Genomic DNA, 21,797 nt, shown 5'->3' with positions numbered 1-21,797 from the left:
CCGACATGGTTAGAAGTACTAGACTCTATTAAAAATATAGAAAAACCACTTTTCAAAGGTTTTAATGACTTTACTGAAGCATTAGATTATGCTAGAGGAATACTAGGACCAAACTACTATATCTCCCCAGCACTTAGACAAAACCCAGAAAAAACCCCCCAATACAGCATCCGAAAAGACAACAACAAGATAATATTCTGTGACAATTGCTCATCAATGACAGAAGCCTTTAAACGAATAAACCAGAAAAATGAAATCTTGGAACAAGAAAAGACAAAACTTATGGAGCAAGTGAAGGTATTAGAACACAGGATACAAGCGTTGAGATTTGAATTGGTACAATCCCAGACTCAAGTTATTTCTCAACAGGACACAGAAATGAACATTTCAAAACAGAGTTCTCCATCTCAAGAAAAAATGGATGAGAAGGGTGTGCATTATCCAATGAATGCAGCAAGATCTACTATATCGGATAATGATACAGCTAGTCCATTTCAAACGGTGACCGGTAAAGACACATCAAATCTGTTTATGGATGTCACTTTGCCAAAAAGTGAAGATGAAGGTCCATCGAGAAGAAGACTACTCAGAACATTAACACAGGGAGAAGCGTTAAAAAAGAAGGGTATAATTTCAAAAAAGAAAAAAAATGAAAAAATAGAAAATATAATCAAACAGACATTAGAAAATTTCTTTCAAGAAAAAGAAGAACAAGACAAACATATGGTTAAGAATCCAAGTCCAAGTCCAAGTCCAAATCCAGAAAGGACCCAAAGTTCAGGAGAAGATGATAACTATGAAGACAACCAAGACAACCTAAATTATCAAGATGCTCAAGATCCATATGAAGATGAGTCAGAAATGAGTTTTGATTCAATAGCTATACATAATTTAGACACATAAAAGCAAGGTCTCAGTTAAACAACAATTAAAGAGAACCAAAGACAAAGAAGAGTAATAATGCTGGTGTAAAAGACAAAGCAATAACGATGGCGTGCCAATGAGAAAAACAAGAAAGTAAAGAAGATGTGACAGGAAGAAATGCTAGTTGTGCTAAATGACAGGCGTGACAAATGACATAAAGTAGAAAAGATGTGACAAGAGGTAATGTTAGCTGTGCTAAAAGACAAGCTAAAATTTTGAGTGGAAGAAAAAGTTACAAACACTAAGGGAATCTCCGACCAAGCCATGTGAAGATGGAGCCCAATGAAGTACCCTGCAAGGCTGGACAAGATAGATTTCTAAAGAGTTTGGAATCCATTTTTCAAATCCGTTCCAAAATTTAGCTACAAAAAGAAGAAGAAAGCAGAAGAAAAACAAGATACAAGTAAGAGAAAAAACACTCAGAAGGAAACCCATCCCAACATCTTCTTCATCACCAACCATCCTCCAAAACACTTTGTAAAATATTCCCTTATTACTACTTTAGTAATTCCTCCTCAAAATTTGTAAAATAAATAAATCCTTATGCTTATGTGTGATCGTTTTTAATTCTCAAAGCCCAGTAGACTTTTCCGTATTCCCGAAAGAGAAATCTCTCTCCTATAAGCATGTAAGTTACTCATCTTTATCTAAATTATGTTTCTACTAGATATTACCCCTGTTTTTTTTACAGTTTTATGTTATTCTGTATAATTTTATCATATGTTCGATTGATAATAACCAGATATCACTCTTAGTATATGGTTAGCTTCCTAATTTCTTAACAATTATGATAGATTAACCTGTAAATTCCTAAGAGAAATCGGTTAAGTAAAACCCGAAAATAAAAAGAAGGGTATAAGTGTTTAACCGTGGCCGGGGTGAGGTTAAAGAAAGAAGAGTTAAGAAAAGATTTAAATCTTTAAAAGATTGGGAAGAAGAGATGAACAGAGTGAATTAAAAAAAAGGTAATCTCAGTTCATAATTTGGATAATATTGTAACTATACAAGTCTATAGAATAAGAGAGAGAGAGTACCAAGTAGGATTTTCACAACCTAAGAGTATAATCGCAAATTTTTTTTTTATTGTTAATGTCCATTAATCATAATAATTATACCCATCCAGAAAGCTTTGCTAGGAGCCTTACCCAAAGTTTAGAAGAATTTATTTTAGACATAGAAATTGGATTCTATTCGATAGTAGATTTGGCCGTACATTTTATATACCTACAACACAATAGTAGTATCTGTTCAGATCCATATAGAAAACAACTACATCTGATATTGTTAATATTATCATATCATCAATCAAATCATCTATATCATCTAAGAAGAAGATTTTAACCCTACTAAAGACAGGCACTACTATTGTTAAGAAGAAGATTTTAACCCTACTAAAGAAAAAGATATTATCATACCATCAATCAAATCATCTATATCATATAAGAGGGTTTGATAAAAATTAAGGGTTTGATAAAAATTAAAGTCTTGGTATCTAAAAATTAAGGGTTTGATAAAAATTAAAGTCTTGGTAGTGTCTGTCTTTAGTAGGGTTAAAATCTTCTTCTTAGATGATATAGATGATTTGATTGATGGTATGATAATATTAACAACATCAGATGCAGTTGTTTTCTATATAGATCTGAATAGATACTACTATTGTGTTGTAGGTATATAAAATATACGGCCAAATCTACTATCGAATAGAATCCGGTTTCTATGTCTAAAATAAATTCTTCTAAACTTTGGGTAAGGCTCCTAGCAAAGCTTTCTGGATGGGTATAATTATTACGATTAATGGACATTAACAAAAAAATTATTTTTTGTGATTAAACTCTTAGGTTGTGAAAATCCTATTCAGTACTCTCTCTCTCTTATTCTATAGACTTGTATAGTTACAATAATATATATATATATATATATATATATATATATATATATATATATATATCACAAAAGATAAGTAGAAAAAGTACCGAAGCATACCTCGAGGAGTTCCTTGATGTATGTGGTTGGAGAAAATTTTTTATAAGTAACAAACGATGGTGCTTTGATGAATCAATGGTATAACTTTTTATTCCTAAAAACTGAATTGTATGGCAATATGAAAAGAAAAAGACGACTGCCTCTTCGTATTTGATTTTGTAGGGTAAAAGGAAGATTGTGTTATATAGTTTAAATAATAAAAGGAAATATATAAGGAAAATTGTAATTGATCTTAAATATTACATATATTAATTAGGAGTTACTATATAATTCAAATAGGGAAAAATTTAATAATAATAATAATTTACTTGATTTTTTGTCCTAAATATTAGAGAAATTAGTTAATTACGATCTTGTCCAATGTGAACTTTATTTTTAGAGGATAAAAAAGACGAACGATATTTTGCTAAGGGGCTTCATGCTTTTAATATAGTATAGATTAAATAAAATAATAATAACATTATAATAGTTTTCTAATAAGTCTAAAATATATTTCTGACTAGTATATATTATTTATGTGATTTTTTTTTATTGTATTCTATTTTTAATTAAGTCGACAGTAATTTCAAAATTAAATATATGTAAGGTATGCAATTATTTTTTGAAATCAGTGGAGTGAGAGTTTCAATTGTTTTAATTAGAGTAAGAGTTTATATGTTTTTTCATTTTCTCTTCTTATAACAGAGTGATTTTTATATTGAACGGAGTCCAACAAATCATGTGATTAATAGTATAATTGTTTACCGTGAAAATGGTAATAACAATTAAATTTGATTTAGTGGTTCTAAAAATACGTGATCTATTTTTATGCTAGTCATTAGGCAGTAAATGCTATGTGAAAGACTTAGAAACGAAATAAGAGCTTAAGAACGAGGTGTTAATCAAACCGAATCGCTGTCAATCGGGGCCTCGAGCTTGCCTATTCAAGGGCCTCGGGGTCGAGCCTGAAGCTCGACTGGGAGTAATCGAAGGCGGACGATGGTGAATAACAGATATAAATAGATCAAAGACGGCTCTTTATAACCAATAATAAGTAATAAATGATGAACAATAAATAGAATACAATAAATATGAGCAATAAATGAGATAACGAGACCAAGAGAAAGTGTTAGAGAGCAGAGAGAATGTTCTTATATATCTAGTGTGGAGCAACAGAACCCTCCAAAATAACAAGGATCCCTTTTATATAAGAGGGGGAATCCCAATATAGTGCAAGTGCATTAATTACAAAGATATGGGAATGAGACAGCTTGTTGACACCATGATTCGTGTCTGAACTTAGCTTACTAGACTTCATCAGCCCTAGTTGTGTGCCTTGAGAACTCCCCACCTTTCCATAATAGTCGTTGGTCTGTATTGCCCCGATATTGAGCGTCGGTAGCCCTCGAGGGTGGGCCTCAACCCTAGTCTCGAACCTTGTGAAATATGTTTACGAACCATTATAATGACGAAAAATTGGACCCTCCGATTTTACCGTATACAGATAGTCTCCACGTTTCTTAGAGTGAAAGTGATAAGAAACGATCTTGAGCTCCTACCCTTCGGGTATTCCCGTAATGACGGTAGTCGTAAGGTGCCAAAAGACGACGTACATACAACCCCTGAAGCATTCGCATTGATTATGGTGGTTGGCTGTCCCTTAGCATCCTTCAGAGCGCGTGTGAGGCCTCTATAAATACTTCTCTTCTCGTTCCTTACAACTCACTGTACCACTAAGCCCTCAAAAAAGGTTCTTTCTTTCTTTACTTTTGTTATTTCTTAGAAACTTAACTCCCCTTTCTCTTTCGGAATCTTTTAGGAATGGCGAAAACTTCATCCTCTATTTCTCAGGAGAGCATGACCTCCCCCTCTTCGCTTCTATCTAAAGGCAAATCGTCAATGCCTCCTCGTGCTGAGGAATGTGTTCCTGAATTTTTTTCAAAGGCTTCCGATTTCAAGGTCGAGAGACCTTCTTTGAAACATGGGCGTCGCGAACCCGTGTCTCAATATATTAGCTCGGTATCATACATCGAAAGGGTGAGGACTGATTGCCGTTGAGGGGACGCGGTGCTTGTGGATATCCCTATCCGGGAGGACAAAACGTTCCTCAGTGTGTATACTTACCCATTTACCCTTGGGCTGGTGGGGTCATCCTTGCCTCTGATAGACCCCGTGATTCTCGACTTCTGCCAATGGTATCAAGTGACCCTCGGCCAAATTCACCCTTCATTTTGGCGCATTGTCTACATGATCAGGTACTATGTGAACATGATTGAGGAGATTCCCTTCACCCTCGATCACCTGATCAGGATGTACAACCCCCATCTCTTCCGTGGGGGGCTGATTAAGCTCCAATTTTGAACTCCGAGGGCCCTCTATGCTTGTATCGAAGAAGCTGGGAACGGAGGATGGATGAGCCGCTTTGTCCGAGTAAGGACTTCGGACCTGATCTCGGTGGAAAGGATGTCGTTCCCCGAAAGGTGTAATATTGGACGTAAGTAGACACACTATCTAGCATTTACTTGCTTCTTTTTAGGTACATCTTTTCATGCGCTTAATTCTCTCCGTTGATGTAGCCGTGGAAATTTACCCTAGCGGGGTCACGGGCCTCTTGGGTTGGGTTGGTTGGTCGGCTGGACTCAATTCGCCTATACGCCGAACGAGTGTAGCGTGACCTGTCTCGAGCTCGGTGGGAAGCTAAGGACCGCGTGAGCTTTTGCCCCTGTTGCAGCCGTACATTTCGACCTGAATCGCTACTTATAACGCCCTCATTCCTTGTGCGTACTTTTCTCATTTGTGTAGGTCTGGGGGAGATCCCTTTGATGAAGGGAACATTGCTTGGTGAATAGAGTACTTTGGGTCCCGATGAAGGGAAGAAAGGTAAAGGGAGCCATCAAATGAGACTTCTGAATCCAAGAAGATCAAAGTGGAAGAAACTAAGGCCAGCCCGGTAGCCCAAATCTGGGAGAAGCTGGAAGTCCCCGAGTTGAAGGCGAGGGGGAAAATAATTTCTCGATAGTGCTCGAGGGAGGGGAAAACCTAACCGATCCTCGGGCCGTAAAGACGATGGCTCTTTAGCCAAAGCTTGATGTCGTCGTGGTCTGACTTCGGAATGATTTTTGTCACGATGATCTTTGTCTTTTTAACTTGTCTTTTTCATGGCTTTAGGCCAAGGCGCTTTACAACCAGACTTTTGCCCGGTTTCAGGCTGAGGTGATGCTTTATGAGCATGATAAGGCTCACCTTATTAAATAGGTTACGTAGTTTCTGTCTCGCTATTTTCTGAATGTTTGCCGGATCCTAATGTTTTAATGTCCCGGATTTGATCCATGCAGTTTGAGAAGGAAGGTGCCCTACTGAGGGAGAGGCTCCGAGCCAGAGATTCTGAAATCCTCGAACTCAAACGACATGTGAGAGAGATAACCTCTGAGAGGGATACTCTTTAGCAAAATATGGCCTCAGTCGGTCGTCAACTTTAAGATACGAGGGAGGACAATTACAAATACAGAGGTCTTCACTCCGAGTTAGTGGTTGTACTATCCGGGATCAAAACTGAAGCTGAGGCACTTATTTCTGCGCACAAAGAGGATGCCGTTGTAATAAACGCCTACACCGGGAGAGTGTTTGAGGGGGCCGAGAGGGTGAAGACCCTAGAGGAGAGAGATCTGCCCTGTTTTCTTCTGGAGATGTGTCGGGTAGTGTCTTAGAAGATGACGAGAATGGAAGCGGGACTCCCCTAGGGGAGGAGGCCATTGAAGGTCCTGGGGCTATAGCCGGAGCCGTCGGGACACAATCTCTGGCGGAGTGGTCGAAGATGCAGGCTTGATGATAGGTTGGTGTTCTGTTTGTCCCTTTTTTGTATGGATTTTTCAAAATCCTTGTAAGCGTACCTCCGCGAGGGATATGTATAATAGGATTTTCACCTTTTATCATTTCTTTCCCCTTTGGCTTTTGAGAATAATAAGCGATACTTTTGACAATTGACTCGAGATCTTAACCCTTGGGTTATGACCTTGGGTTTTTACTATTTTTGAGCGGCCCGTGATGGTCGAAAGTCGATCCCCGAGTGTTCTCAGTTTAGAACTGTCTTTTATACGTTGGGTCACTATGACCTACGATTTTAGTGTTGGCGACAGTGTCTCTTACGCGTTTGGTCGGTGCAACCTTTAATTTTTAGTGATGGCGACAATGGCTCTTACGCGTTTGCTCTGGGGCATATTCAGTAAACTGTTTTGGGTTCAGTCTCTGAATCGGGTTACGACTCGAGCTCATTCGGCCCTCAATTTTTTGAATTGCAACCTGGCCCTTAGGCTCTTATGTGTTGGGTCGGTGCGACCTTTTATGTGGGCTGGCAACAATGGCTCTTAAGCCTTGGGTCGATGCGACCTTTTATATGGGCTAGTGATAATGGCTCATACGCCTTGGGTTGATGCGACCTTTTATGTGGGCTAGCAACAATGGCTCTTATGCCTTGGGTCGATGCGACCTTTTATGTGGGCTGGCGACAATGGCTCTTATGCCTTGGGTCGATGAGACCTTTTATAAGGGCTGGCGATAATGGCTCTTATGCCTTGGGTCGATGTGACCTTTTATATACACTTTGATTTTCCCTTGTTAAGGACTTTTTGAAATAATGTTTTCCTGACTCTTCGATGGCATAATAAAAAACCTCGATTGTGAGTTGTTATTTTGTCGATGATCGAGCACATCGGAAGGTTTGGCTCGGAGGCTGAGTATCTCGAAGCCAGTTGTTTAGGAGCTGACATGGTCGAAGCTCTTTTGCTTGTGTCAAGGGTAGCATGTTTTAACCGGTTCTTTCCGAAGTATATTCAAAGTATTTGAAGGCTTATGATTTGTAGCGATGGTCAGGCGTCCCTGAGTCGCACTAGTTTAGCTGGTACAGCCTTGTGACCGGAGTCATTTGTGTTTGGCCAGAGCCTTTAAGTTTTGAGTGAAGTAGTTTCGGCGTCTATATCGAGGGTATGCCTTTTTAGGGGTCTTACAAGTTCGATATATAGCCGAAACATCGAGTTTATGCCTTTAGTAAGGTCTTACAAGTTTTACATGTCTTTAAGGTCTTACAGTTTTGGATACTTGGTACAAATATGGTTCATGCCTTGCTTGAGGTCTTACAGATATTGTTGTTGCCTTATATAGGTCTTATGAGACCGAGGTTGCCCGCATGTGGCCTTACAGCCTTTTTGATAAGTCGATGGAGATGGCGATTGACGGCAGTCCCCGAGTCATCGAAGGTTTCTTGGCTCGGGAGCCATTACTTGTGAACTTGGTGTTGCCTCATTGAGGGCTTATGATTTTGGAGTTTCCGACCCGGAGGTCGTGTAGCCTTGAGTTTTCGATGCCAGTCCCGAGTGTTCGGGAAGTTTTATGGCTCTGGGATTGTTTTGTGATCTCGTTGTTGCTTCATCGAGGTCTTACGAGTTAGGATCTCCAACCCGGGGGTCGCATTGTTTCGAGTTGTTGACGCCAACCCCCGAGTATTTGGGGCACCTTTCTGCTTTAGAGCCATTTTTTGCAAAAATATCGAGCTTCCTTGAAATGCAAAATGCTTTTGGGAAGTATTCTTTGATTACTTGGTACAAGTATAGATGTTTTTGATGTTGTGGGTTCGGTTATTCTATGCGGACACAGTTCGTTCGACCGTTTGGCCTGGTACATTACTTTCCTGTTGAGCCCCCATTTGGCGTATCTTGGCTTCTCCGAGTAGGTGACTTTCCAGGAGGTGCCCCCCAATATTTGAGGTTGATTGCAAAAGAAGCCTTGAATACTTTTTGGATCTTCCTTAAGTAGCATGTAGATGTTGCCTCGTTAAAAACCTTGTCAGTAAAACCCTTTTTGGGATAAAATTCAGTTGAAGGAAAAGAGTGCAATGCATGCCTTAGCAGTAGTATCGTTTCAGCATCGATATGTTCCAATTGCTTGGAAGTCGCTCGCCTTCTATGGTGCCGAGCTTGTAGGACCCTTTGTCGATTACTCCGAAGACGCGGTACGGTCCTTCCCAATTCTGGCCTATCTTTCCTTTATTAGGGTTTCAGGTGTTGAGGGTGACTTTCTTTAGGACCAAGTCCCCGATTCCGAGATGTCGAAGGTTTGTTCTCCTGTTGTAATACCTTTCAATCCTTTGCTTTTGTGTGGCCATTCGGACTAGCGAGGTTTCTCGCTTTTTATCTAATAGTTCGACGGTCGTGGTCATAGCCTTGTTGTTCGAGCTCTCAGTGGTGTGTTGGAATCTGGAGCTTGGATCCCCGACCTCCATTGGTATCAAGGCCTCGGTGCCATACACTAGAGCGAAGGGCGTTTCCCCCGTGCTTGACTTTGAAGTTGTTCGATATGCCCATAACACTTTGGGCAATATTTCTCTCCATTTTCCTTGAGCGCTTTCCAACTTCTTTTTTAAGTTTTGGATGATGGTTTTATTTGTGTATTCGTCCTGGACGTTTGCACACGGGTGGTAAGGCGATGATCGGATTCTCTTGATTTTGTGATCCTCAAGGAACTGTGTTACTTTGCTTCCGATGAACTGCCTCCCATTATCGCATGTTATCTCGGAAGAAATCCCGAATCGGCACATAATGTGATCCCAGATAAAGTCAATGACTTCTTTTTCTCTTATCTTCTCGAAGGCCTACGCTTCTACCCATTTTGAGAAATAGTCAGTCATAAATAAAATGAATTTAGCTTTACCTGGCACCGTTGGTAGGGGTCGGACGATGTCCATTCCCTATTTCATGAATGGACATGGCGATAAGACCGAATATAGTTGTTCGTCAGGCTGGTGAATCATGAGGGCAAATCTCTGGCATTTGTTTCACTTTCGGATGAATCCCTTAGTGTCCTTTTCCATATTGTCCCAGTAGTAGTCTGCCCTGATCACCTTTCGGATCAAGGAATCGGCACCGGAGTGATTTTCACAAGTACCCTCATAGATTTGTCGGAAAACATAGTCTGTGTCCCCCGGCCCTAGACATACTGCTAGGGGGCCATCGAAGTTTCTTCTGTATAAAGTCCCGCTTTCATTGAGTGAAAACCGGACTACTTTAGTTCGTAGGGCCGTTGATTCCTTTGGGTCCGCGAGTAATTTTCCGTCTTTCAGATAGTCAATGTATTCATTTCTCCAATCCCATGTTAGGCTAGTGGAATTAATCTCGGCATGTCCATCATCGACCACTGTTTGGGAGAGCTGAATAACAGCCCCGGGGAGTAGATCATCTTCTTCAACAGATGATCCCAGATTTGCGAGGGCATCGGCCTCGCTGTTCTGCTCACGAGGTATGTGGACTAGGGTCCATTCTTTGAAATGGCGTAATGTGATTTGGATTTTGTCCAAATACCTTTGCAACCTGTCTTCTCGGACATCGTAGCTCCCATTTACTTGGTTTACTACCAGGAGTGAATCGCATTTCGCTTCGACAGACTCAGCTCCCAGGCTTTTGGCCAATTCCAAACCTGCAATCATAGCCGCATACTCGGCTTCATTGTTAGTCAATTTTGCAGTTTTTATAGATTGCCTTATTATGCCACCTGTGGGCGGCTTCAGGACTATACCAAGCCCGGATCCTCTTACATTTGTGGCAATGTTGGTGAATAGGATCCATACCCCAGAAGACGAGCTTGATTTTAGCAAGAGTTCCTTTTCTACCTCGGGCACGAGGGAGGGTGAGAAGTCGGCCATGAAGTCCGCTAGAATCTAGGACTTGATGGACGTTCGGGGTTGATATTTGATATCATACCCCCGAGTTCGATGGCCCATTTGGCCAGTCGGCCCGCTAGTTTGGGCTTATGCAATATGCTTCGGAGAGGGTACGTTGTTAAAACACAGATATGGTTGCATTGAAAATAGGGTTTCAGCTTTCGCAATGCGCTTATCAATGCAAAAGCTAATTTTTCTAGATGCGGATACATGGTTTCGGCTTCCCCTAGGGTCCGACTTACATAATAAATGGGAAATTGCGTACATTGCTCTTCTCGAACCAGCACACCACTTACCACTATTTCGGATACGGGTAGGTATAGATATAGCATTTTATCCTATTTTGGCGTGTGGAGCAAAGGCGGACTAGTCAGATACCTCTTCAGTTCCTCTAAGGCATGTTGGCATTCTGGAGTCCACTCGAAGTTGTTTTTCTTTTTGAGTAAGGAGAAGAAATGGTGACTCCTGTCCGACAACCTTGATATGAATCTGCCTAGAGCCGTTATTTTCCCCATTAGCCGTTGCACGGTTTTTACATTATTTACCACCGTGATTTCTTCGATGGCCTTGATTTTATCGGGGTTGATCTCGATCCCCTATTTGATACCATTAAGCCTAAGAATTTGCCTGAACCCACTGTGAAGGCACATTTCTCGGGGTTAAGCTTCATGTTGTAACTTCTGAGGATGTCGAATGATTCTTGCAAATGAGTCAAATGCTCCTCTACGCGTAGGGATTTAACTAGAATGTCATCAATATAAAATTCCATGGTTTTACCTATTTGATGCTCGAACATTTTATTAACTAGACGTTGGTACGTGGCCCCTGCGTTTTTCACCCCGAAGGGCATTACATTGTAATAGTAGGTACCATACTTCGTGATGAACGAAGTCTTTTCCCTATCCTCGGGGTTCATCTTAATTTGGTTATACCTCGAGTAGGCATCGAGAAAGGTGAGGGTCTCATGGCCGGCCGTAGAATCGATCAAACGGTCGATGTTAGGCAATGTGAAAGAATCCTTTGGGCACGCCTTATTGAAATATTTATAATCTACGCACATTCTTAACTTATTTCCCTTTTTGGGCACGACCACTATGTTGGCCAGCCATTCGGGATACTTTACCTCTCTGATAGACCCTATTTTAAGGAGTTTTGATACCTCGTCTTTGATGAATGCGTGTTTTACTCGGTCTGGGGTCTTCTTTTTTACTTCACTGGTTTAAACCTGGGGTCGACACTCAATCGGTGGATGGTTATTTCCAGTGGGATTCCTGTCATGTCTAAATGGGACCAAGCAAAACAGTCGATGTTGTTAATAAGGAATTGAATGAGTTTTTCCTTGAGTTTGAGGGTTAATCCCATTCCCAGGTATACCATCCGATCTGGGAGATGCTCAATCAAAACATCTTTCTCCAGTTCTTCAATTGTCGATTTTGTTGCATCCGATTCTTTGGGGGCGACGAAAGTTTGAGGGGCGAGGAAATCTTCTTCATCATCCTCGGGGGTTTGTATGCTCCTAGACTTACCCGAGGCGGAGTGTATGGGGCTTGGTGCCTCCTGGTAAACTTCGAACATTTCTTTTACCGCATGTTGTTCACCATATATGGTTGTTATGCAATCTTTCGTTGGAAATTTTATCATCTGATGTAGAGTTGACAGCACCGCCCTCATGTTGTGTATCCACGGCCTGCCAGGCAATGCGTTGTACCTTATGTCACCAATAATGATGTGGAACTTGGTATTCTGAACTGTACCGGACACATCAACCGATAGGATGATCTCTCCCTTTGTTATTTCGCCAGCCATGTTGAAGCCGTGGAGGACCTAGGAGGCGGGTATCACTTGGTTGAGCAACCCGAGCTGTTCCACTACCTTTGACCTGATTACGTTGGTCGAGCTGCCTGGATCCACGAGTACATGTTTAATTTGAACGTTGCTTAAAAGGAATGAAATTACTAGTGCGTCATTATGTGGTTCTGCCAAGGTCTCGAGGTCCTCCTCGCTGAATGTGAGGGTGTCTTCGGTCATGCGGTCTCGGATCGGCCCCTCGATTGTAGTGGATAGTTTTGGCCGTTTGATCACGGGTCCTTAGGGAATGTTGGTCCTGCCAAAAATCATATGAACGACATGCCGAGGAATCTTTCTTTTTGCCCAGGATGGGTGTTTTCGAGTTTCCCGTTGAGCTTCTCGGCGCGCTTCCTGGTTAATGTGAGGATTGGCGATAACGTCTCGGGCGGCGCACGAGGTCGTATCCTTGGGAATCGGCTCCGGTGTGTTCTCAGGGTTTTCGTGGTGGCACACCAGCACCTGGAACATCTACACCATTTTCTCTGTGGTTCTCAAGATTGTTGTTTACTGAGTCAGACATTTTAACCGGAAATCAAAGATCTTGGGCAATAAAAAGCGTGAAAGATAACTTGTGTTATGTAGTTAAACCAGCAAGAAAATAATCACTATTATTTTTAGCCCCACGGTGGGCGCCAAACTGTTTACCGTAAAAATGGTAATAACAATTAAATTTGATTTAGTGGTTCTAAAAATACGTGATCTATTTATATGCTAATCGTTAGGTAGTAAATGCTATGTGAAAGACTAAGAAACGAAATAATAGCTTAAGAACGAGGTGTTAATCAAACCGAATCGCTGTCAATTGGGGTCTCGAGCTTGCCTATTCGAGGGCCACGGGGTCGAGCCTGAAATTCGACTGGGAGTAATCGAAGGCAGTCGATGATGAATAATAGTTATAAATAGATCAAAGGAGGCTCTTTATGGCCAATAATAAGCAATAAATGATGAACAATAAATAGAACACAATAAATATGAGCAATAAATGAGATAACGAGACCAAGAGAAAGTGTTAGAGAGAAGAGAGAATGTTTTTGTATGTCTAGTGTGGAGCAACAGAACCCTCCAAAATAACAAGGATCCCCTTTATATAAGAGGGGGAATCCCAACATAGTACAAGGGCATTAATTACAAAGATATGAGAATGGGATAGCTAATTGACACCATGATTCGGGTGAGAACTTAGGAGTGTGATCGGAATGTGTTTTGGAGGTACGGAGTAGATTTAGGCTTGAATTGGCGAAATTGGAATTTTGGCGTTTTCCGGTTGGTAAGTGAGATTTTGATATAGGGGTCAGAATGGAATTCCGGGAGTCGCAGTAGGTCCGCTGTGTCATTTGGGATGTGTGTGCAAAATTTTAGGTCATTCGTACGTGGTTTGATAGACTTTTTGATCGAAAGCGGAATTTGGAAGACTTTGGAATTCTTAGGCTTAAATCCGATGCAAATTTGGTGTTTTGATGTTGTTTTGAGCGTTCCGAAAGATGGAACAAGTTTGAATGATGTTATGGGATAGGTTGGCATGTTTTGTTGAGGTCCTTAGGGCCTCGGGTGAGTTTCGGGTGGTTAAACGGATCATTTCAAGTTGAGAAAAATTGCAGCAAATCTGTTGTGAGTGTTGTAGACTTTTGGCCTTCGTGTTCGCGAGTGGGCCCTCGCGTTCGTGAAGGGTTAAGATGGGAAGCTGTGAAGTTGGCATTCGCATTCACGAAGGAGTTCTCGTGTTCATGAAGGGTTGAGCTCAATGTTTATCGCGTTCGCGTGTGTTTAGTCGTGTTCACGTAGAGGAAAAGCTAGTAGCTAGGTCTAGGTCAGATTAGTCTTCGCGTTTGCGAATGGGTGGCCGCGTTCGCGAGGAGTTGTGAAGCTAAAGGTTCATGTTCGCATGCGTTGGGTCGCATTCGCGATCAAGGGAAGATTGGTCAACTCAAATATTTGCTTCGCGAACGCGAGGCATTGACCGCGTTCATGATGAAGGATTTTTAAGTGATGGGCAGAATGTTTAAAAGACTCATTTTCGCGATTTTGGGTCTAAGTTCCTCCATTTTTGGGCGACTTTGAAGGTTTTTGAAGAGGATTGAAGAGGGAATCAAGGGGGAACACTTGGAGGTAAGATTTATGGACTTAATACTCAATCCTAACGTGATTCCTACCTAATTAATCATGGAATTTGTAGAATTTAAGCCTAAATATTGAAGAACTAGGGCTTGTAATTGGAGACCTAGAATTTGGTATTTGAGTGGTCATTTGTGGTTGGATTTTGGTGCTTTTGATATGAATGAACTCGGGGAGTTATAAGGAGTCTATTGATGTAAATTTTATCGGATTCCGAGACGTGGGCCCGGGGGTCGGGTTTGGCCAATTCCGGGATTTGTGTTGTAATTTGATTTCTTTTGAGTGAGCTTTGTTCCTTTAGCATATTTTGATGGTTTTGCACTGATTTTGGTTAGATTTGGAGCATCCAGAAGCTGATTCGAGAGGCAAAGACATCGCGGGCTAGAGTTTGGACCGGATAGAGGTGAGTAATGATTGTAAATGTTGTCCTAAGGGTATGAAACCCCGGATTTCACATCGTTGTATTGTATTGAGATGACGCACACGGTAGATGACGAGTGTGGGGTCATTCACTATTGGGGATTGTGACTTAGTCCGTCCCGAATTACTATTTTACTACATATTTGATTGAAAATTGTTTTCTATCATCATGTTTTGGGCTGAATGCCATATTTGGGCCTCGTGCCAACTATTTTGGACCTTTAGGGGATTTTTACTACTATTCCTCATTGTTTTGACTTTATACGTGTACTCAGTCATGCTATATTCTAGTGTTTTTATAACTCAACCATGTTTACTCTGTTTTGACATCTTAAATGATATTTTGAGTTGACCATCATATTTTACTGTGCCCGGGTGACTTTTAGAGATTTCTGACTGAGTAGGGCCGAGGGCCTGTGTAGGGGTATACATTTGAATTGTTTTATCGATAAATCGAATCGATTATTTGTTATCGGTTTATTGATTTATTGGTTTCGATTACGAAATTTTCCTTATTGAGTTATCGATTTTGATTTCGATTTTGTCCTTTTCGGTTATCGGTTTATCAATAAACCGATAAGATATACTAAAAAGACAAAAAAAATTACCCTTATTCTATAATACCCTTTCCTTTACCCTAAATTCCTAACCCTATTATTTCCTCTACCACATTTAAGGAATGATCATATTTAAAGCTCAAGGGAATGAAGTTCAAATTAATGGAAAACAGAATTAGCCGTGATGATGTATTTTGTTTTGTTTTTCATACCGTTGGAGTATTGGTGGCATACATTTGATCCCTTACTTTAGTTTCGTTGCATGTGCTTCTTGACACAATTTTTATGTTATAAACGGTGTTCATTTTATTTTAGCTTCTTTTTGTCCATATTAGTTAGGCGTGTTTATAGCGATATACTTTCCGTAGAATCCCGCAAATTTTCTTATTGGTGTAATCGATAACTGAATCGATAAGCCCCAAAAATCAAAAAATCGAAATGGAAAAAATCGAAACCTTATTGAAACGTTAACGATAAGCATATGTACAAATTGATAATCGATAAGTAATTATCGATAAGGGTCAAAATCGAATCGATAAATCAAATGCACACCCCTAGGCCTGTATTGTGAGTTTATAATAGGATCGGGCTGCATGTCGCAGCAGTGTTGTACTGATTTATGATTATAAGGCTGAGGGCCCGAGTTGTTATGCCACGAGGTGGATTAATATGAGGCCGAGAGCCTATTGATTATGCCACGAGATGGCTTGATATTGCACTTGGATCGTAAGGGTCCCCTCCCGGAGTCTGTACACCCCCTAGTGAGCGCAGGTACCCAGTGTGATATGTGATATAGTGTGAGGGGCTGAAGTTGTTCCACATTATTGCCTGAGAGGCTGATTTCTGTTGGTATTGTGTCCGAGGGGCTGATTTTATGTGTTTATATTTTCTCGCTGCTTTTCATTCACTTGTTTAACTGTTAAAAGATGTTTTAAAGAGGTATCTACTGAAATGAGGTGTTTTTACAAGTTTTCACTGTTTTATTGGATTGTATTGATTTTATACTGCCTCTTTATAGCATGTTGTTGTGTTTTACGTTATTTCTTATCTCTCAGCTGCTTTTACTTTTATTACTCACTGAGTTGGAGTACTCACATTACTCCCTGCACTCTATGTGCAAATATAGGTTCCTCGGGTCCTACTAGCGATGGCTGATTGCTTCCAGCAGGCTATTTGGAGATCACTAGGTAGCTGCTCGGCGTTCGTAGCCCAGTGTTTCTCCCTCTTATCTTTATTTTTCCTTGTACTGGATTCTGTAATAGACTGTGCAGTCCCTTTTTCCATACTCTTAGACTTATGTCAGATGCTCATGACTGGTGACACCCCGATGTTGGGCTGTGTTTATTTTCGCAAATGTTTTATCTCACTTTTATTTTGGGATTTATAGTATGTTAATGACTTAATTTGTATTATTATACTGCTAAAACTAAATTTGGTGTTGTGTCGGCTGGCCTTGTTTCATGATAGGCGCCATCATGTCCGGGTTCGGAGTTCGGGTCATGACAAGTTGGTATCAGAGCCTAGGTTACATAGGTCTCACGAGTCATTAGTAGGTTTAGTAGAGTCTCGCGGATCGGTATAGAGACGTCTATATTTATCCTTGAGAGGCGGTAAAACCTTTAGGAAAAACTTCATATTCTTGAAATTCTTGTCGTGTGAATCTATTGGTCTGTGTACTAAACTTCTATTATTCTATTCTCTAACAGATGGTGAGGACACGAGCGACTGGTCAGGATGGACGACCACTAGTACCCCCAACTGTGGCCACTAGAGGCCAAGGACACGGTCGAGGTCACAGTAGGGGCAGGGGTGTAGCTCGCACAGTAGCTAGGGTAGCACCTGCAGATCCACCAGCCGCCCCAGTTCAGGATCAAGTCCCAGTTGTGGACGCTCCAGTAGCACCAGCTTAGGCACTAGCTATGCCCATTGTGATTTCGAGTCTTCAGGAGGCCCTGGCTCCGATTCTATCAGTATGCACTGGCCTAGCTTAGGCGGTCTCAGTTACTACAGCCGTAGCTACTTCTCAGGCGGGGGGAGGCACTTAGACTCCCGCCGTTCGTACACCTGAGCAGGTCGTGCAGGGACTTCAGACACCGAGGGAACATCCAGCCCATCCGGTTGCAGCTGCTCAGGACTATGTAGCTCCTGTCATGCCAGAGGACGAGCAGTGCAGGTTGGAGAGGTTTGGTAGACTTCTGCCTCTGACTTTCAGTGGTGCAGAAGGCGAGGATGCCCAAGGTTTCTTGGATAAATGTCAGATGATTCTTCATACAACGGGTATTCTGGAGACCAGCGAGGTCGCTTTTACTACTTTTTAGTTTTCTAGAGCTGCCTTCACTTGGTGGGAGGATTATGAAAGGCGTAGGCCTGTTGATGCAGCACCCCTTACCTGGCAGCAGTTCTCCGTTCTCTTTTTGGAGAAGTATGTGCCATAGTCTTGCAGAGAGGAGCTGCGTAGGCAGTTCGAGTGGTTGCTTCAGGGAGAGATGACTATGACAGAGTATGAGATGAGGTTTTCGAAGTTAGCTCGTCATGTTGTTTGGTTGGTTCCTACGGAGAGAGAGAGAGGATTAGGAGGTTCTTTAATGGCCTTATGTATCAGCTTCGGATTATCATGACCACGGAGAGGGTGTCTGGTGCTACTTTTGAGGAGGTTGTTGACATCGCCTATGAGATTGAGTCAGTTCGTCGCCAGGAGCGAGATGAGAGAGAGGCCAAGAGGCTTCGAGAATTTGGTAGTTATGGTGGTGCTCTTTCGAGAGGTCAGTTTCAGCACAGTAGAGGTCGTTCATTCAGGCATGCTCAGCCAGCTTACCCAAGTTATCGTGGGGCATCATCAGGTCATGGTTCTCACAGTTCTCATCAGGGCCAGTCATCACTTAGTGCCCTTCCAGCTTAGAGTTCGTCATGTGCTCCATCAGTTCAGGGTTGTTCTTATGCCAGGTGTATCTACTAGTCATTCCAGTGCTAGGGGTTCCCTTCAGTCCCTGTCTCCAGCACCCGGGAGTTGCTATGAGTGTGGAGAGATGGGTCATATGTGGAGGCAGTGTCCTCATCGTCTTGGGGGTTCATCTCAGCAGAGGAGTCAGCCATCGGCTTCAGCGCCAGTTACTTTACCACGACCCACCCACCCAGCTAGGGGTGGGGTCAGTCAGCTAGGGGTCGCCCTAGAGGGGGAGGTCGATTAGGTGGCGGTTAGGCTTGTTTCTATGCACTTCCAGCTAGACCCGATGCTATTGCTTCAGACGACGTGATCACAAGTATTGTCTCAGTCTGCCACAGATATGCCTCTATATTATTTGATCCCGGTTCCACTTATTTTTATGTGTCATCATACTTTGCTCGTTATTTGGATACGCCCCGTGAGTCTCTTATTTTGCCTATTCGTGTATCTACTTTGGTGGGCGATACTATTGTTGTAGACCGTGTATACCGCTCATGTGTGGTGACTATTAGGGGTCTGGAGACCCGAGTGGACTTTCTGTTGTTATGTATGGCAGACTTCGATGTTATATTGGGCATGGATTGGCTATCTCCGTGTCGTGCTATTTTGGACTATCACGCTAAGATAGTGACATTGGCTATGTCGGGTGTGCCACAGATTGAGTGGCGAGGTTCGATTGATTATGTTCCCAGTAGGGTGATTTCATTCTTGAAGACCCAGCGTATGGTTGGGAAGGGTTGTCTTTCTTACTTAGCCTTTGTGAGGGATGTCGGTGGAGAGACTCCTAGTATTGATTCATTTCCTGTTGTGAGAGATTTTCCCGATGTTTTTCCTGTAGACCTGCCAGGCATGCCACCGGACAGGGATATTAATTTCGGTATTGACCAGGTGCCGGGAACTCAACCCATCTCTATTCCACTGTATCGTATGTCACTAGCGAAGTTGAAGGAGTTAAAGGAGCAGCTTCAAGAACTCCTTGATAAGGGGTTCATTCGGCCTAGTGTGTCACCTTGGGGTGCGCTTGTTCTATTTGTGAAGAAGAAGAAGGATGGCATTATGAGGATGTGCATTGATTATAGGCAGTTGAACAAAGTAACAATTAAGAACAAGTATCCTCTGCTTCGTATTGATGATTTATTTGACCAGCTTCAAGGAGCGAGGATGTTCTCCAAGATTGATCTTCGTTCAGGTTATCACCAGTTGAAGATCAGGGACTCGGATATTCTTAAGATGGCTTTCAGGACCCGATAAGGTCATTATGAGTTCTTGGTGATGTCGTTTGGGTTGACCAATGCCCCAGCAACGTTCATGCATTTGATGAACAACGTGTTCCGGCCTTATCTCGACTCGTTTGTCATAGTTTTCATTGATGATATTCTGGTGTATTCGTGTAGTCAAGAGGAGCACGCAGAGCATTTGAGAGTTGTGTTGTAGAGATTGAGGGAGGAGAAGCTTTATGCAAAGTTCTCCAAGTGTGAGTTTTGGCTCAGTTCAGTGGCCTTCTTGGGGCATGTGGTGTCCAGCGAGGGTATTCAGGTTGATCCGAAGAAGATAAAGGTGGTTCAGAGTTGTCCCAGACCGTCCTCAGCCATAGAGATTTGCACCTTTCTTGGTTTGGTGGGTTATTACCGCCGGTTTGTTCAGGGATTCTCATCTATCGCATCGCCCTTGACCAAGTTGACTCAAAAGAGTGCTCTATTTAGGTAGTCGGATGAGTGTGAGGAGAGCTTTCAGAAGCTCAATACCGCCTTGACCACATCTACAGTGTTAGTTTTGCCATCAGTTTCAGGTTCATATACCGTGTATTGTGATGCTTCGAGAATTGGTATTGGGTGTGTATTGATGCAGGAGTGTAGAGTTATTGCTTACGCTTCTCGTCAGTTGAAGCCCCATGAGAAGAACTACCCTATTCATGATTTGGAGTTAGCTGCCATTGTTCACGCGTTGAAGATTTGGAGTCATTATTTATATGTTGTATCTTGTGAGGTGTTTACTGATCATCGTAGCCTCCAACACTTGTTCAAACAGAAGGATCTCAATTTGAGGCAGTGGAGATGGTTGGAGTTGTTAAAGGATTATGATATTACTATCTTGTACCATCCGGGGAAGGCCAATGTAGTGACTGATGCCTTGAGTAGGAAAACAGTGAGTATGGGTTGTTTGGCATATATTCCAGTTGGTGAGAGACCTCTTGCAGTTGATGTTCAGGCCTTGGCCAATCAGTTTGTGAGGTTGGATATTTCGGAGCCCAGTCGGGTATTGGCCTGTGCGATTTCTCGGTCTTCCTTATATGATCGCATCAGAGAGCGCCAGTATGATGATCCTCATTTGCTTGTCCTTAAGGACAGAGTTCAGCACGATGATGCTAGAGGTACGACTATTGGTGATGATAGGGTGTCGATGATGCAGGACCGGATATGTGTGCCCAATGTAGATGGGCTTCGTGAGTTGATTCTGGAGGAGGCCCATAGCTCGTGGTATTCCATTCATTCGGGTGCCGCGAAGATGTATCAGGATCTAAAACAGCATTATTGGTGGAGGAGAATAAAGAAGGACATTGTGGGATTTGTAGCTCGGTGTCTCAATTGTTAGCAGATGAAATATGAGCATTAGAGACCGGGTGGCTTGCTTCAGCATTCCAGAGTGGAAGTGGGAGCGGATCACCATGGACTTTGTAGTTGGGCTCCCATGGACTTTGAAGAAGTTCGATGCTATTTGGGTGATTGTGGATCGGCTGACCAAGTCCGCACACTTAATTCCTGTGTGTACTACCTATTCTTCAGAGCGGCTGGCAGAGATCTATATCCGGGAGACTGTTCGTTTGCATGGTGTCCCAGTTTCCATCATTTTAAATAGGGGCACTCAGTTTACTTCATAGTTTTGGAGGTCTGTGCAGCGAGAGTTAGGTACTCAGGTTGAGTTGAGCACAGCTTTTCATCCTTAGAGGGAGGGGCAGTCCGAGCGTACTATTCAGACATTGGAGGACATGTTGCGCGCTTGTGTCATTGATTTCGGAGGGACATAGGATTAATTTCTACCACTCGCAGAGTTTGCTTATAACAACAGCTACCAGTCGAGTATTCAGATGGCTCCATATGATGCTTTGTATGGGAGGCGGTGTAGATCTCCAGTTGGTTGGTTTGAGCCGGGTGAGGCTAGGCCATTGGGGACAGACTTGGTACAGGATGCATTAGAAAAGGTGAAGGTAATTCAGGAGAGGCTTCGTACAGCGTAGTCGAGACAAAAGAGTTATGCTAACAGGAAGGTTCGGGATGTGTCCTATATGGTTGGTGAAAAGGTTCTGTTGAAGGTTTCACCCATG

The 21,797-nt window shown here is 42.3% G+C and overlaps 1 long non-coding RNA gene across 1 annotated transcript; it reads left to right on the top strand.

The window, feature by feature from the left end:
- The first annotated feature begins 1,260 nt into the window (after positions 1 to 1,260).
- Positions 1,261 to 21,484, top strand: LOC138886902 (uncharacterized). The gene is made up of 4 exons (XR_011405859.1): positions 1,261 to 1,552; positions 14,890 to 14,957; positions 16,658 to 16,718; positions 17,238 to 21,484. It is a non-coding gene; the product is annotated as an uncharacterized lncRNA (long non-coding RNA).
- The last annotated feature ends 313 nt before the right edge of the window (positions 21,485 to 21,797 follow it).

The sequence above is a fragment of the Nicotiana sylvestris genome, chromosome 3, assembly GCF_000393655.2.
Source record: "Nicotiana sylvestris chromosome 3, ASM39365v2, whole genome shotgun sequence".
NCBI lineage: Eukaryota > Viridiplantae > Streptophyta > Magnoliopsida > Solanales > Solanaceae > Nicotiana > Nicotiana sylvestris.
This window is presented reverse-complemented; position numbering and strand designations above follow the sequence as displayed.